Source organism: Aethalodelphis obliquidens, unplaced genomic scaffold (genome assembly GCF_003676395.1).
Source record: "Aethalodelphis obliquidens isolate GAN/ISIS:26980383/991018 unplaced genomic scaffold, ASM367639v1 scaffold4, whole genome shotgun sequence".
NCBI lineage: Eukaryota > Metazoa > Chordata > Mammalia > Artiodactyla > Delphinidae > Aethalodelphis > Aethalodelphis obliquidens.
Genome location: NW_020837948.1, coordinates 83,031,506 through 83,046,023, shown reverse-complemented (window position 1 = coordinate 83,046,023; position 14,518 = coordinate 83,031,506). Strand labels below are relative to the sequence as shown.

Sequence of the window (14,518 nt, the reverse complement as noted above, 5' to 3'; positions counted from 1 at the left end):
GCCATGTGGATTGAAGTACAGGAACACAGACTCCAGAAAATCAAACAAAGTACAAAAGGACATAATCCTGCCATATGAGAGTTCATGCATTCTAAAAAGATACAATGCCTATCTTAAACTATCTGCTAATATTTTTAGAATATGTGTTTTTAGCAGATTCTCAAAAACCTTTTGAATCATTATCAATCCTGTAATAAGCTCACAAGGGGAATTTCAGGAACTATATTGTCTCTACCACATTTTCAAGTATGGCAATGCAGGTCCTGAGAGAAAGAGAAACACATACGGTTACTGTTCCATATCATCATTTTAAAAATAATACATGTGAAAATTTGTTGCAAACTATAAAAACATTTCAAATATAAGATATTACTACTGCTACTGCCCAGTCCTTTATTCCTAGGTAACTAGGCATCATGGTACATGGTACATGGAGTCTAGAGTCAGGGAAATAGAGATTCAAATCCTACTGTACACTTATTAAGCTATGTAGAGTGGCATAAATGGAATTGGTAAGTGCTGAGGGAGAGTGGTTCAATTTTATATGGGATGGTCAGGGAAAGTCTCATAAGGAAAGTAATATTTGAGCAGAGATCTGAAGGAACTATGGGATTTATCCCTGTAGCTAGATAACAGCCAGTTGTTTTTTATTCTCAATAATTCTAGAATTCTCCTGGCATCCTAGGTTCTGTCTAGTTTTGTGGAAGCTGTCTGAATTCTGTGTATGATCTTTGTACATAGCTACATAGCAAACAAAAACATAGCTATCCATTAAAACCCATTGTTCCAAAACATTCTATGTGCTTCTAAGTATGAAATACAGTATGCAATTGCTGATTGTTTTCTAAAAGAGATAAGTTCAGGATGGAAAGACCCTCATAAGGAAAATTGAAAAATAAAATGGCCATTCATGTTGAAAAAAGAAGTTCTCAAACTCTGCAGTTAACCACTTTATTAAGGAAGATCACTTTTTTGTTGTCTTCTTACACTTTTTAGACTGGATGGTGTATTATGAGAGCACATCAGCACTAATGAGAAAATGCACATACCCAGCACATACAAATCAATAGGACACAAGAACTTTCTGCAAAAATACATTTGGGGAATGCTTTTGCCATTTGAGAAGCATGAAAGTAAGTCAAGCCAATATAAATACTTGAAATATATAATTCAATTTCATTGGATTACCAACTTAAGGGCCTACTGACACTTGTATATCCTGGTAACCACCCTTGTCTGCCCCATCAGACAGCCATTAGAAAGTGAATGGCATGAAACTCTGTCTGAGAACACCAGGCTTTTTTTTAATGATAAGGAAATTAAATGTAACTATGACAATAGTCTACTAATAATAGAGGGAGATATTTATATATTTAAGTGACTATGGTGGATGTAGTCAGCTATCTATGTGAAGCTCATGCTCCTGGGAGTTGGCAAGTCACTCAGAGAAACAGACATGAGGGTTTAGTCTTGGTCAAGGGAGTGCCCAGTCTCCTCTCAGATGACTGGAAACCAGGAGGGTGCCTTCTCTGGTACAGCCTATTCCTGGGGAACTTGTATTTGTTCCTGGGTATAGTACAGGCAGGACACTGATACCCAAGCTGACTGTGTTCAAGTAACCTTTGATCCCAGAAAAGTATGACTATATTCAAAATGGTGCCCTTTCAAGTAAGTCACATAAATTCCTTTTGCTTATTTTTGTTTCAGAACACTCTCATGGGACAAGGTCTCTTAGGAAGCACATGAAAGCTCATAATATAACAGGTTACACCTTGGGACAGGGCAATGGAGGGAAAGGAAATGCAAGAAGACTGGGTCACCCCCATCCTCTGTGGACCATTGTGTTTCAGCTCCCTCTCCCCGCCTGCCATGATGTTCTGTAGTTCTAAGAAAGAAAACAGTTCAAAAACCACAGAAATATAAGGCTCCTTGTATATGGATGCTAAGAAAAACTGTGTATCTATATGAGTGGAAAGAACCTACAGAAGCAGCAAATTTAACTTAGGAAAGAATCAACCATCATTATATACAATGTGTTTGAGACACAACAATGATTTTAAAAGGGAGAGAACAAATGTGAATTGTCACTGGAATGATGTTTAACCAGCATGCATAAATTGTTTTTCCTCCTGCCTCTCCCCATTCTACATAACAGCCATGGTGGTAAAGATAAGCTTTGTCAGAGGTGACAGCGTAGAGGGTGGTCAGTGTCATATTTTAGAAAACAGATTCAGATACGACCCAAGTAGATGAAGCTTTAGGGATTTAGTCTTTAAAGAACTGAATATAGAAGGATAAAAAACATAGTGAACAGCCTGAGAATCTCCAGTGGAAATTACAGGTTAGAAACTGAAACTAAAGTTGAAAATAAAACCGAAGTAATGAAAATGTAATTCTGGGTAGTAAGAGAGAAGAAGCAATGTGACCAGGATGAATAAGAAATATAAACAGTTATTTACCTGGAAGAGTAAAAGTTTTTCAGTGACAAGGAAAGTTGGAGCAAATATTATGAGGTCTAATAATTTTCACTTAGTAAATATTAACTGAATGCCAATCCTGTGCCAGGCACTGAGCTAATTTCTGGAAATAAGTGGTGGACAAAACAGTGGATTTAAAGCAAATAGTCAGGGCCGAGGGCCAGGTCATTTCAGAGTAATGCTGAACTCCCCCCAAAATCGGAATGCTTTTCTTTGTACTGTGAGGCCAGAAACAGCTAAAGTTGGAAGAATGGGCTCAAGCGAAAAACCAAGGTTCCGAGGAAGAACATCCAAAGGCATCTACATAAATTACATTTATTTCAGGAGCTACACAAACATTTCACAGGGAAAGTACCCTATCAGACCCTGTAAGATAATTTACACAGAAACATTGGGTGGTATTATGCACACATATGCAACATACACCACATTTTAGCTGTTCACAAAAAAAGGTATATTTATATTTTTTCAGTGTCTGTCCTACAACTTATTTCCTTATGAAAAGCATCTTTTGCTTAGACGTTTCCATAGAGTATTGCTTGATTTTTTTTCTTTCTTTTATATTATTTTTTCCTAAGAAAAATATTTCCCTTAAATGCCAAGTACTTTTTCAAATGGTTAAATAGAAGAACAGTAAAGTTATTGATTAAATGTTCTCTTCTCTTTCTGAGTCTCTTCACTTAGGTTCAAGACTATAAAGAAAATATGGCTTAAGAAGACAAATGACAAAAATACATTTGCAGCCACTTTCATGTTTGAACAGGTTAGGAGGATTTTGTGTCTTGATTCTTCCAAATGTAAATGGCATTCAGACTAGACAAAAGGAAGAAAAAAATAGTCTCCAGGATTTCAGAAATGCTGTAAAAAATCACCCACATCAATGTGGCAGAGTAGCTTGCTTAAAAGCCCTTCAATTAGATTCCATTGCTATAAATGGAGGTGAGAAATCAATCACCACAACCTGGGACCAGAAATATAATGTCACAATGAATAAATACTATAAGTCTAGCTTGATATCAATAATTTTGAAAGAATGGTAAATTCATTTAAATGAATGGAGCATGTCCAATTAGCATTACAACTCAAGCCCTTTTAGCACACCAATGTCAAGTTAATATTCCTAAAATACCACATTTGTAAGGTCAATAACAAAATCTCATAGCCCTGTCTTCAAGACTGCCAACTGATTAGATGGCCTTGTCTCTTACTGCTTCCTAACACATTCCACTGCATTCAATCAGATACTCCCAGGGCTTCCCTGGTGGCCCAGTGGTTGAGATTCAGCCTGCCGAAGCAAGGGACATGGGTTCGTGCCCCGGTCCGGGAAGATCCCACATGCCACGGAGTGGCTGGGCCCGTGAGCCATGGCCGCTGAGCCTGCGCGTCCGGAGCCTGTGCTCCGCAACGGGAGAGGCCACAACAGTGAGAAGCCCACGTACCGCAACAATCCCAGGTCAAGGTCATATGTAAGAAAGAGCTTAATTGTGCAACGCAAAAAGAAAAGGAACTACAATTTTGAAGACTTAATTAGCTTATATTTTCCAACAAGATATGTCTATATAAAATATAATGGTCCCCAGTCTCCTCTAAACGGTGCTTTTATGGGTGATTTATCTTCCCATTTGTGTTGTAAATTTTTCAGAGATAAAATTCTCATTTTTAGCACTCCAATGCCTACCACAGTGATGACCACGTTGTTAGTTCTCAATACTGTTGGCTGAATTTTAATATACTACACATTTGCTCCTGCTGAACTGTACTTAAAACATTGAAAATGTGGACAAATGTGTCACATGTGTCTTTCATCTTCTGTTAGTATATATGCTATAGACTGAATGTTTGTGCCCCCACAAAATTTGTATGTTGAAAACTAATCCCCAATGTGATTGGAGGTGGAGTTTTAGGGGTTGATTAGATCATGACGACAGAGCCCTCATGAGTGGAATTAGTGCTCTTATAAAGAGGCCCCAGAGAGTTCCACCGTGAGGACACAGTGAAAAAACAACCATCATGTAAGAACCAGGAAGTGGCTTCTCACCAGACATCAGATCAACACCTTGATCTTGGACTTCTCAGCCTCCAGAACTGTGAGAAATAAATTTCTATTGTTCTAAGCCACCCAGCCTACAATATTTTGTTATAGTGCCCCTAATGGATTAAGACACATAGATCATTAGACTTACTTTTTTTTTAACTTAAAGAAACTTTGGAGTGATGGCTATGAAATCCCAGCATGGAAATTCCAGGGTTTATTCCAACTCATCAACATTTAGAACAAAATGCCTCCCGGCACATTGAAAAAAACCAAGCAGTTTATGTATGCTTCTACTTTAATGCCATTGTACTCTGGGTAACCAAGAAATTGAATGTGTTTCCATACAAATAATTCTACCTAGTGAGTCCTCATTACTCTGCAACAATTGAAAGATTCACTGCTATATTTATGACAGACTTATAAGATAAAATTTTATAATGTATTTATAAAATTTTATGTATTTATAAAGTTTCATTTGAAATCTTTGATAATTAGATTTTATGTATTATCATTAACAAGTGGCTTACAGTGCTGACATCCAAAATAAAGCAAATTTTCCTTTCCACCAACTTGCCTCTTTATTGGCTTTTGAGCGGCGAGCAGCCAGACCTCACTTTCAGTTACAGCAGGAGCATGCTTGCCATATTCAAGGAGTGGCAAGCAGGCCAGGGTGGTCTAGTGGAGTGAGCAAGGGGGAGAACGATATAGAATGGAAGAATAGGAGATGAGGTCAAAGGGGTGTGGGATGGGAGGACGCAACCCTTCCCGGACCAGGGCTCAAACCCGTGTCCCCTGCATTGGCAGGCGGATTCTCAACCACTGCGTCACCAGGGAAGCCCTGTGTAAAATTATTGAAACTATTCTTTGATTGTTTAGGAATTGTCAAGTTTTTTCCTTGTTGCTATTGTCACTGCCTAAATATTTTGTCTTTGATCAAAGGGATTATAATAAGTTCTGGGTTCCATTTTCAGTATATGATTAATTTTTTTATATTTTATCAGCAAATGCACTTAAAATATTCTCAGTGGTATCAAATCTGTGTCCCCTAACAATTGGTTTGTTATTTTCTGAAAGGACCAAAAGTTGTCTGGACTACACCTACATTATCCATTTGAAATGGAAAGTCAAATTATATAATACAGTTTGGTATTATATTAGTTTATTGGTAAATAAACTAAGCAAAATATTCCTTCCAGATATTGGAACAGACTTTGCTATATAATCCATAAATTGACTCAACAGACAAAACCAGAAAGGATACATTAGTGTGTTATGCATTGAGAATGAAGAGATTAGGATTCTGTTAGAGAAGCCTGGAGGAACTGTGTAACACACGACTGAAATAATTTCCTTTTTTTTCTGTATCCTACAAAAGATCAGGAAATTATCACTCCTACCTCAAAAACCTGTAAAAGAGGAGGAGGAATAATGTGATTTTTTAAAAGTAATAACTCTCCATTAAATCACTGCAATCTGTTTCACATACATTTGAGGATTAATTTTCTCTCCTCCATAAAATGTGCAGCAAAACCATGGTAGTTTCTTTCTTTCTAAGACACTGGGTTACAGGAGCATTTTTCATCACTGCCTCACTTGTTAAACTACACTGATATTTCTACTTTCATGCTTATTTTTACAGTATTTCAGGGGTGTCTGATCATCTTTCAAATGATTAAGTGATAAGACAATCGAGAGAGAGAGAAAGCGACGCTGACACCAGTCATAGTGGTTTCTTGAATGTGGGAGAACGAAGCAGCTTCTGCTCCCAAATCATAGCAGCTGACCAATTCAGTGTCATGGTCAGAACCCAACTGGCTTCACACCAACACCCAATTAGGTTCACACCAACACATCAGCATCCCACTCCCATCACAGGGACAACTCTTTAGAAGTTGAGTCGTGATAATTTAGTCTCCCATATTTCTGTTTTCCATTAACAGAATCAATTTTAATTTAGGTATCAAATCCACTGAAGAAGTAGGTACCTCATATTTGATAACTTTGTTCCATCCACAGCCCTGAGAAACTCCCAGGAGCCTAAGAGAGCCTCAGGGTCACATATGGTGACTCCAGGCAGTAGGTGTCACACCCTGCAGGAGACACATCCAGTTACAAGAATCACCATATTCAGGAAAGCCCAAAGATTTGATGTCCACATCAGGTATGTAGAGTTTCCACTAGCAAGATCCAGTTTAGAAATCCAGGGTCATTTTATCATAAGCAATTCTGCTTAAAAACATGGTTGACATTTTACCCTGCTCAGGTTTGCGGGGGGAAAAAGCAGTCAAGTTAACCAAAGGGCAGATCCTGACATGGCAAAGGAAATGGGGTATGAGCAGAAGTGCGGTTTTGAACATATTTGCAACACCTGTGAGACAATCTAATGGCATATTGGCAGTTGGATAGTCCTGGAACGCAGATGAAAGATCTTGACTGGAAATATAAATTTGGGAGTTATTTGTATATAGGTAGTGTCTCGTCTAGAGTGAGCATATAGAGTGAAAGGAGAAGAGGGTACAAGACAAAGCCTAAATCTAATATTTAGAAATCAGAGTAGAGGAGGGCTGAGGAAGAATTGCTCAAGAGGTAGGAGAAAAATCCACGACAGTATCATGTAGCAGAAGCCTGCAGAATAAACTGTCTTCTTAAAGAAAGGTGATGTGCTCAACTTTGTGAAATAATGCTGAGATGCTGATTTTAAAATTTATGGTGAACTAGAATGAGCATTTTTAGCAGAACAGTGAGGGCAGCAGCCAACTGATTAGAGTAGGAAAAAGAATGGAAAGTGAGAAACTGGAAACAACATGCATAGAACTCTGAGCAAACTTGGCTTTGAGGAAGGTTTATATATTGTGTATCTTATAACCAATTGTATAAAACAGTTGTGGTCTCATCTAAACACCAGTCCCATCTAAAAAAGAACTTGTCATATTGTACTTGCTTCTGCTGCTATGAGAGTCACATTTCTGATATTTGTCTTAGTGTTACCTTTCTATCTCTAATACGTGTTTGCAACTTTTTAGGAATCTTTCCAGGGCTTGCTTTCTGGATGTCAAGGCTCCATGTTTTCCCCGGAATTTAAATAACCATAACACAAGGCTTATATTCCTGACCATGGCAGGTGTCCCTGTACTGCTGTAGCACTATTAGCTGTAAGCTTCTCTGAATTGTGCATTGGCATTAACCACTATTAGGCTTGGTTTTCCTTGGGCTTCCTTCTTTTCCACCCATCATAGCATTCACTTTCAGAGCTACCTTCCTCTTTGGATACTTGTCCTGTCAAAGAGAATTAAGCTTTCTAAATTCTTGGAAATGCAACAAAATCAGCGACAACACTTTTTAATGTAAAATTTTTATTAGCAATTTTGCTACAGGCCTTGCTCTAGACACATACTAAAAATAGCAGTGAGATGATGAAATAAAATGTTTGGGTAAAAATTATATTTACTTCCAGTCTCCACTTTCAAAAGTTTCTCCTTTAGCTTCCACTGGTCATCATTTTTCTAGCTCAGTACCCAGAAGGTGTTCCCAGTCTTAGATTTATGTCTTATGTTTGGGGGAATTCTCAACCATAATCTTTTTAAACTCTATTCCTCTTCCATTCTCTGTATTTCCTCCTTTATGAATTTGTAGCACATGTATGTTGGACTTTCTGAATCTTCTATGTCTCCTAGTTCTTCCTTCACATTTTTCTTTTCTATATCTTTGGGCTATGTTCTTCTAGTTCATTAGTCTCCCCTCAACTATTTCCAGTCTTCTACTCAATGTATGTAATCGTGTTTCTCTTTATTTCAATAACTACTAAGTTCTAAGAATTCTAACAGTAATTTTCAATACATCTGCTTTTTTGTTTCATTATCTCTTATTCTTGTTTTATTATCCCCTGTAATTTTCTGGTGTTCCCATTCAATTCTTTATGTTTTAAAAGATATTAAAAGTATTTTTTTTTCAGATTCTTCAATGTTTCCTAAGTTGGGGGATGTAAATAGATTCCTAAGCCTGCTAAACTTATTGCATGTTTTTCATCATATTGACATTCTCAGGACCCAGGGAGGTCATCTTTTATGTAAATCCAAAGTAGTTTCATGGAGGCCCCAGCATTGGTGGTGTAGTGCTCAGCATTCAGGCCCTGTTAGGGAAACTCAGACGATGTAATGTTCCTAAACTTCAGTTCCTACTTATGTCAATGGGTTTCTCTCTTTTTTCAAAAAAGTATTTCTACTTGTGGTCTCCAGAGACTTCCCTTTCCCAGAGTTTGAAATATTTATGTGTTTTCTAAATTTTTATAAGTATTTATCCAGTATTTTTTTATGACTTTGGACCAGATAGGAGAGGATTTGACATGTGCTCAATTCTCAGTTCACCCTTTGAATCAGAAACCTTGTGCTTGGTCTTTGCCTCAGCTTTGCTTTCAACCCAATAATCAACCAGGGAAATAAAAAAGAAAATTGAGGTTGAGTAGGGAAGTGACTCACAGTCTCTTTAGAGATATTCAACCACTGCATATTCTAAAATGATGCTCTAAGCAGGCATGGGGACAAGGGAGCATTTGTCTGTGGTCTGAAAACTGGACTGGCCATTACAAACCTCTATTCTTAGCTCTGCTCTTGACGTTTGGAATAGTTTGGGGTAAAACCTGCTGTCTCAGCTCCCTTATTGATGTTTCTTACTAACCTCAAAAGAACATTCCCCTCAATTCAATTTGAAAATATATCTCTGCTATGAAATTGGCTAAGAGTTTTTAAGCCCCAAATTTTCCTATCCCACAAAAACAAGATCTTGAATTAAAAAAAAAAAAACTACCCAATTAAGTTTTTCCTTCCTTTTCTCCCCTTATCCTTCTACAGACACAAAAGGAAACCCATTATTTTCATGTTTCTCCTTCGATCTCATTAACTGACACTTAAAACAAGTATTGCTCTCTTTCATGCCCTCTTTTTCTAATCTTCTCAAGTGTTGTAGTCTCCAAATAGAATGAAAAATTTAAAAAGAATATGATCTTAAAATACTATGTATAGAATTTAAGGGTCAGAAAATTGTTTTTAAAAATTTCACAGAAAAGTATTTTCAAATGTGTAAGAAAGTTGAGCACTGGACAGAAAAAGCACATCTAAAAAATGCTTATAAAGTTCATAATTAAATCTAGCAATGTGGGAAAAAAATTACACACACTAGAAAAAAATTATTATAGTTTCATTTTTATAAAACTGTAATAATAATTTTTTTTTAAAAACTTACTATCGATTAAATAACAAGTGAGAAGAAATTAGGGTATATTTTCATCTGTGCCATATTAATATATCATTTTGGTAGGAAAATGTTCTTTCTGTATCATATGTTGTTTTCATTACTTTTCTTGGTGATGTGAGTCATAAATTCACTTACCATATTCTTTTACTCAATTGAAAGGTCTTAGGTGCCAACAGTTTATCCAGAGTTTCTATTTTTTTAAATGCCTTGCTTCTCTTGGGTGAGATGAAGAATGAGAATGGTAGGACAAAAAGTGATAATGGGCTGATAAGAGCTAGTTTGGAAAGATCTCAACAATGGCCTCTTTGGTGTGATCAAGACAGGCAGCTCTGTCCAATGATATCACTAGCCAAGGCACTTAAAAATACATGATGAGGAATGAATTTAGATTAAATATGTGTGTTTATCTCTATTCCCAATCCAAACTAAAAAAAAAAGAGATGTAAAAATTATAAGAATAATGAGAATATGAAAGGAAACAGAGATATCAACAAGTATCTGGAAAATGAAAAGTAGATGAATTAATTATAAATAATTTAGAAGAGCAGAGGGAGCCGAAACCCAAGGGCCTGAAAAGAGTATACTGATAAAAAGAAAGATGACAGAGGGGGAAGATGGCGAAAGAGTAAGACGCAGAGATCACCTTCCTCCCCACAGATACACCAGAAATACATCTACACGTGGAACAACTCCTACAGAACACCTACTGAACGCTGGCAGAAGACCTCAGACCACCCAAAAGGCAAGAAACTCTCCACATACCTGGATAGGGCAAAAGAAAAAAGAATAAACAGAGACAAAAGAATAGGGACAAGACCTGCACCAGTGGGAGGGAGCTGTGAAGGAGGAAAAGTTTCCACACACTAGGAAGCCCCTTCGCGGGCGGAGACTGCGGGTGGCGGAGGGGGAAGCTTCGGAGCCACGGAGGAGAGCACAGCAACAGGGGTGCGGAGGCCAAAGCGGAGAGATTCCCGCACAGAAGATCAGGGCTGACCGGCACTCACCAGCCTGAGAGGCTTGTCAGCTCACCTGCCAGGGCGGGCGGGGCTGGGAACTGAGGCTCGGGCTTCGGTCGGAGCGCAGGGGAAGGACTGGGGTTGGCGGCGTGAACACAGCCTGCAGGGAGTTAGTGCACCACGGCTGGCCGGGAGGGAATCTGGGGAAAAGTCTGGACCTGCCGAAGAGGCAAGAGACTTTTTCTTCCCTCTTTGTTTCCTGGTGCGCGAGGAGAGGGGATTAAGAGCGCTGCTTAAAGGCGCTCCAGAGATGGGTGTGGGCCGCGGCTAACAGCGCGGACCCCAGAGACGGGCGTGAGATGCTAAGGCTGCTGCTGCCGCCACCAAGAAGCCTGTGTGCGAGCACAGGTCACTATCCACACCTCCTTTCCGGGGAGACTGTGCAGCCTGCCACTGCCAGGGTCCCGTGGTCCAGGGACAACTTCCCAGTAAGAACGCATGGTGCCACTCAGGCTGGTGCAACGTCCCGGCGGCCTCTGCCACTGCAGGCTCGCCCGGCACTCCGCACCCCTCCTTCCCCCCCAGGCCTGAGTGAGCCAGAGCCCCAGAGTCAGCTGCTCCTTTAACCCCGTCCTGTCTGAGCGAAAAACAGATGCCCTCAGGCGACCTAAACTCAGAGGCGGGGCCAAATCCAAAGCTGAGCCCCTCGAGCTATGCGAACAAAGAAGAGAAAGGGAAATCTCTCCCAGCAGCCTCAGAAGCAGTGGATTAAAGCTCCACAGTCAACTTGATGTACCTGCATCTGTGGAATACCTGAATAGACAACGAATCATCCCAAATTGAGGAGGTGGACTTGGAGAGCAAGATTTATTATTTTTTTCCCCTTTTCCTCGTTTTGTGAGTGTGTACGTGTATGCTTCTGTGTGAGATTTTGTCTGTATAGCTTTGCTTTTACCATTTGTCCTAGGGTTCTATCAGTCCGTGTTTTTTTTTTTCTTTAAAAAAATTTTTTTTCTTAATAATTATTTTAATAACTTTATTTTTTCTTTATTTTATTTCATTTTATCCTCTTTCTTTCTCCCTTTCTTTCTAATTTTTCTCCCTTTTATTCTGAGCTGTGTGGATGAAAGGCTCTTGGTGCTGCAGCCAGGAGTCAGTGCTGTGCCTCTGAGGTGGGAGAGCCAACTTCAGGACACTGGTTCACAAGAGACCTCCCAGCTCCACATAATATCAAATGGCGAAAGTCTCCCGGAGATCTCCATCTCAACACCAGCACTGAGCTTCACTCAACGATCAGCAAGCTATAGTGCTGGACACCCTATGCCAAACAACGAGCAAGACAGGAACACAGCCCCACCCATTAGCAGAGAGACTGCCTAAAATCATAATAAGGCCACAGACACCACAAAACACACCACCAGATGTGGACCTGCCCACCAGAAAGACAAGATCCAGCCTCATCCACCAGAACACAGGCACTAGTCCCCCCCACCAGGAAGCCTACACAACCCACTGAACAAACTTAAGCCACTGGGGACAGACACCAAAAACAACAGAAACTACAAACCTGCACCTGCAAAACGGATACCCCAAACACAGTAAGATAAGCAAAATGAGAAGACAAAAACACACAGCAGATGAAAGAGCAAGATAAAAACCCACCAGACCTAACAAATGAAGAGGAAATAGGCAGTCTACCTGAAAAAGAATTCAGAATAATGATAGTAAAGATGATCCAAAATCTTGGAAATAGAATATAGAAAATACAAGAAACATTTAACAAGGACCTAGACAAACTAAAGATGAAACAAGCAACGATGAACAACACAATAAATGAAATTAAAAATACTCTAGATGAGATCAATAGTAGAGTAACTGAGGCAGAAGAACGGATAAGTGAACTGGGAGATAAAATAGTGGAAATAACTACTGCAGAGCAGAATAAAGAAAAAAGAATGAAAAGAACTGAGGACAGTCTCAGAGACCTCTGGGACAACATTAAACACACCAACATTCGAATTATAGGGGTTCCAGAAGAAGAAGAGAAAAAGAAAGGAACTGAGAAAATATTTGAAGAGATTATAGCTGAAAACTTCCTTAATATGGGACAGGAAATAGTTAATCAAGTCCAGGAAGCACAGAGAGTCCCATACAGGATAAATCCTAGGAGAAACATGCCAAGACACATATTAATCAAACTGTCAAAACTGGCCCCGCCTCCCACAGGCGGCAGCCATGGCGGCCTGGCAGGTCCCGGGGTCCACGGGCGCTACGCTCGGGAGGCAGCCGTCCCCTGCCCCACCGCCAGAACTGCCCCGGGTCGGAGAAGTGTTCCGACAGCGCCTCAGCTTCACCTTCTGCTCCTCTTCGCAGGGAGACCGCGGCGGCTCTGGGCCCGACTCACAGGGCGGACCAGAGGGAGCAGCAAGGCGTCCGGCGAGCAAAGAGTTAACAGCGGCAGAGCGGCGGGTCTCGGAGCTTCACGCAGCCGCCTCCGCGGCTGGCCGGCTGAACTTCGTGGACCCAGCGACCGGCTACATGGTGCTCACCCGGCTGGCCCACTTGCAGAGAGACAGATGCTGCGGGTCTACCAGCAGACACTGTCCATATGGTCAAGTCAATGTTAAAGATCCATCCAAAAAGAAGCAACTCAATTCACATTTTTATGTTTGAGAAGAATTTCATTTCTGTTCTCCATCTAATTGAGACTTGTTAAAAAAAAAAATAAAACCTTAATCCAAAAAAAAAAAAAAAACTCAAAACGCAAATACAAAGAAACCATATTAAAAGCAGCAAGGAAAAACAACAAATAACACACAAGGGAATCCCCATAAGGTTAACAGCTGATCTTTCAGCAGAAACTCTGCAAGCCAGAAGGGAGTGGCAGGACATATTTAAAGTGATGAAGGAGAAAAACCTACAACCAAGATTACTCTACCCAGGAATGATCTCATTCAGATTTTTTTTTTCTTTTTTTTTTTTTTTTGTCATACGCTGGCCTCTCACTGCTGTGGCCTCTCCTGCTGAGGGGCATAGGCTCCGGATGCACAGACTCAGTGGCCATGGCTCACGGGCCCAGCTGTGCCGCGGCATGTGGGATCTTCCCGGACCAGGGCACGAACCCGTGTCCCCTGCATCGGCAGGCGGACTCTCAACCACTGCGCCACCAGGGAAGCCCTCATTTAGATTTCATGGAGAAATTAAAATCTTTACAGACAAGCAAAGCTGAGAGAGTTCAGCACCACTAAACCAGCTTTACAACAAATGCTAAAGGACCATCTCTAGTCAAGAAACACAAGAGAAGGAAAAGACCTACAATAACAAACCCAAAACAATTAAGAAAATGGGAATAGGAACATACATATTGATAAATACCTTAAATGTAAATGGATTAAATGCTCCCACCAAAAGACACAGACTGGCTGAATGGATACAAAAACAAGACCCATATATATGCTATCTACAAGAGACCAACATCAGACCTAGAGACACATACAGACTGAAAGTAAGGGGACGGAAAATGATATTCCATGCAAATGGAAACCAAAAGAGAGCTGGAGTAGCAATTCTTATGTCAGACAAAATAGACTTTAAAATAAAGACTATTAGAAGAGACAAAGAAGAACACTACATAATGACCAAGGGATCAATCCAAGAAGAAGATAAAACAATTGTAAATATTTTTGCACCCAACATAGGAGCACCTCAATACATAAGGCAAATACTAACAGCCATAAAAGGGAAAATCGACAGTAACACATTCATAGTAGGGGACTTTACCACCCCACTTTCACCAATGG

The 14,518-nt window shown here is 40.0% G+C and overlaps 1 pseudogene; it reads left to right on the top strand.

Moving 5' to 3' along the window:
* The first annotated feature begins 12,936 nt into the window (after positions 1-12,936).
* LOC113617595 (uncharacterized protein C1orf53 pseudogene) lies at positions 12,937-13,465 on the top strand (annotated as a pseudogene).
* Positions 13,466-14,518: the final 1,053 nt, after the last annotated feature.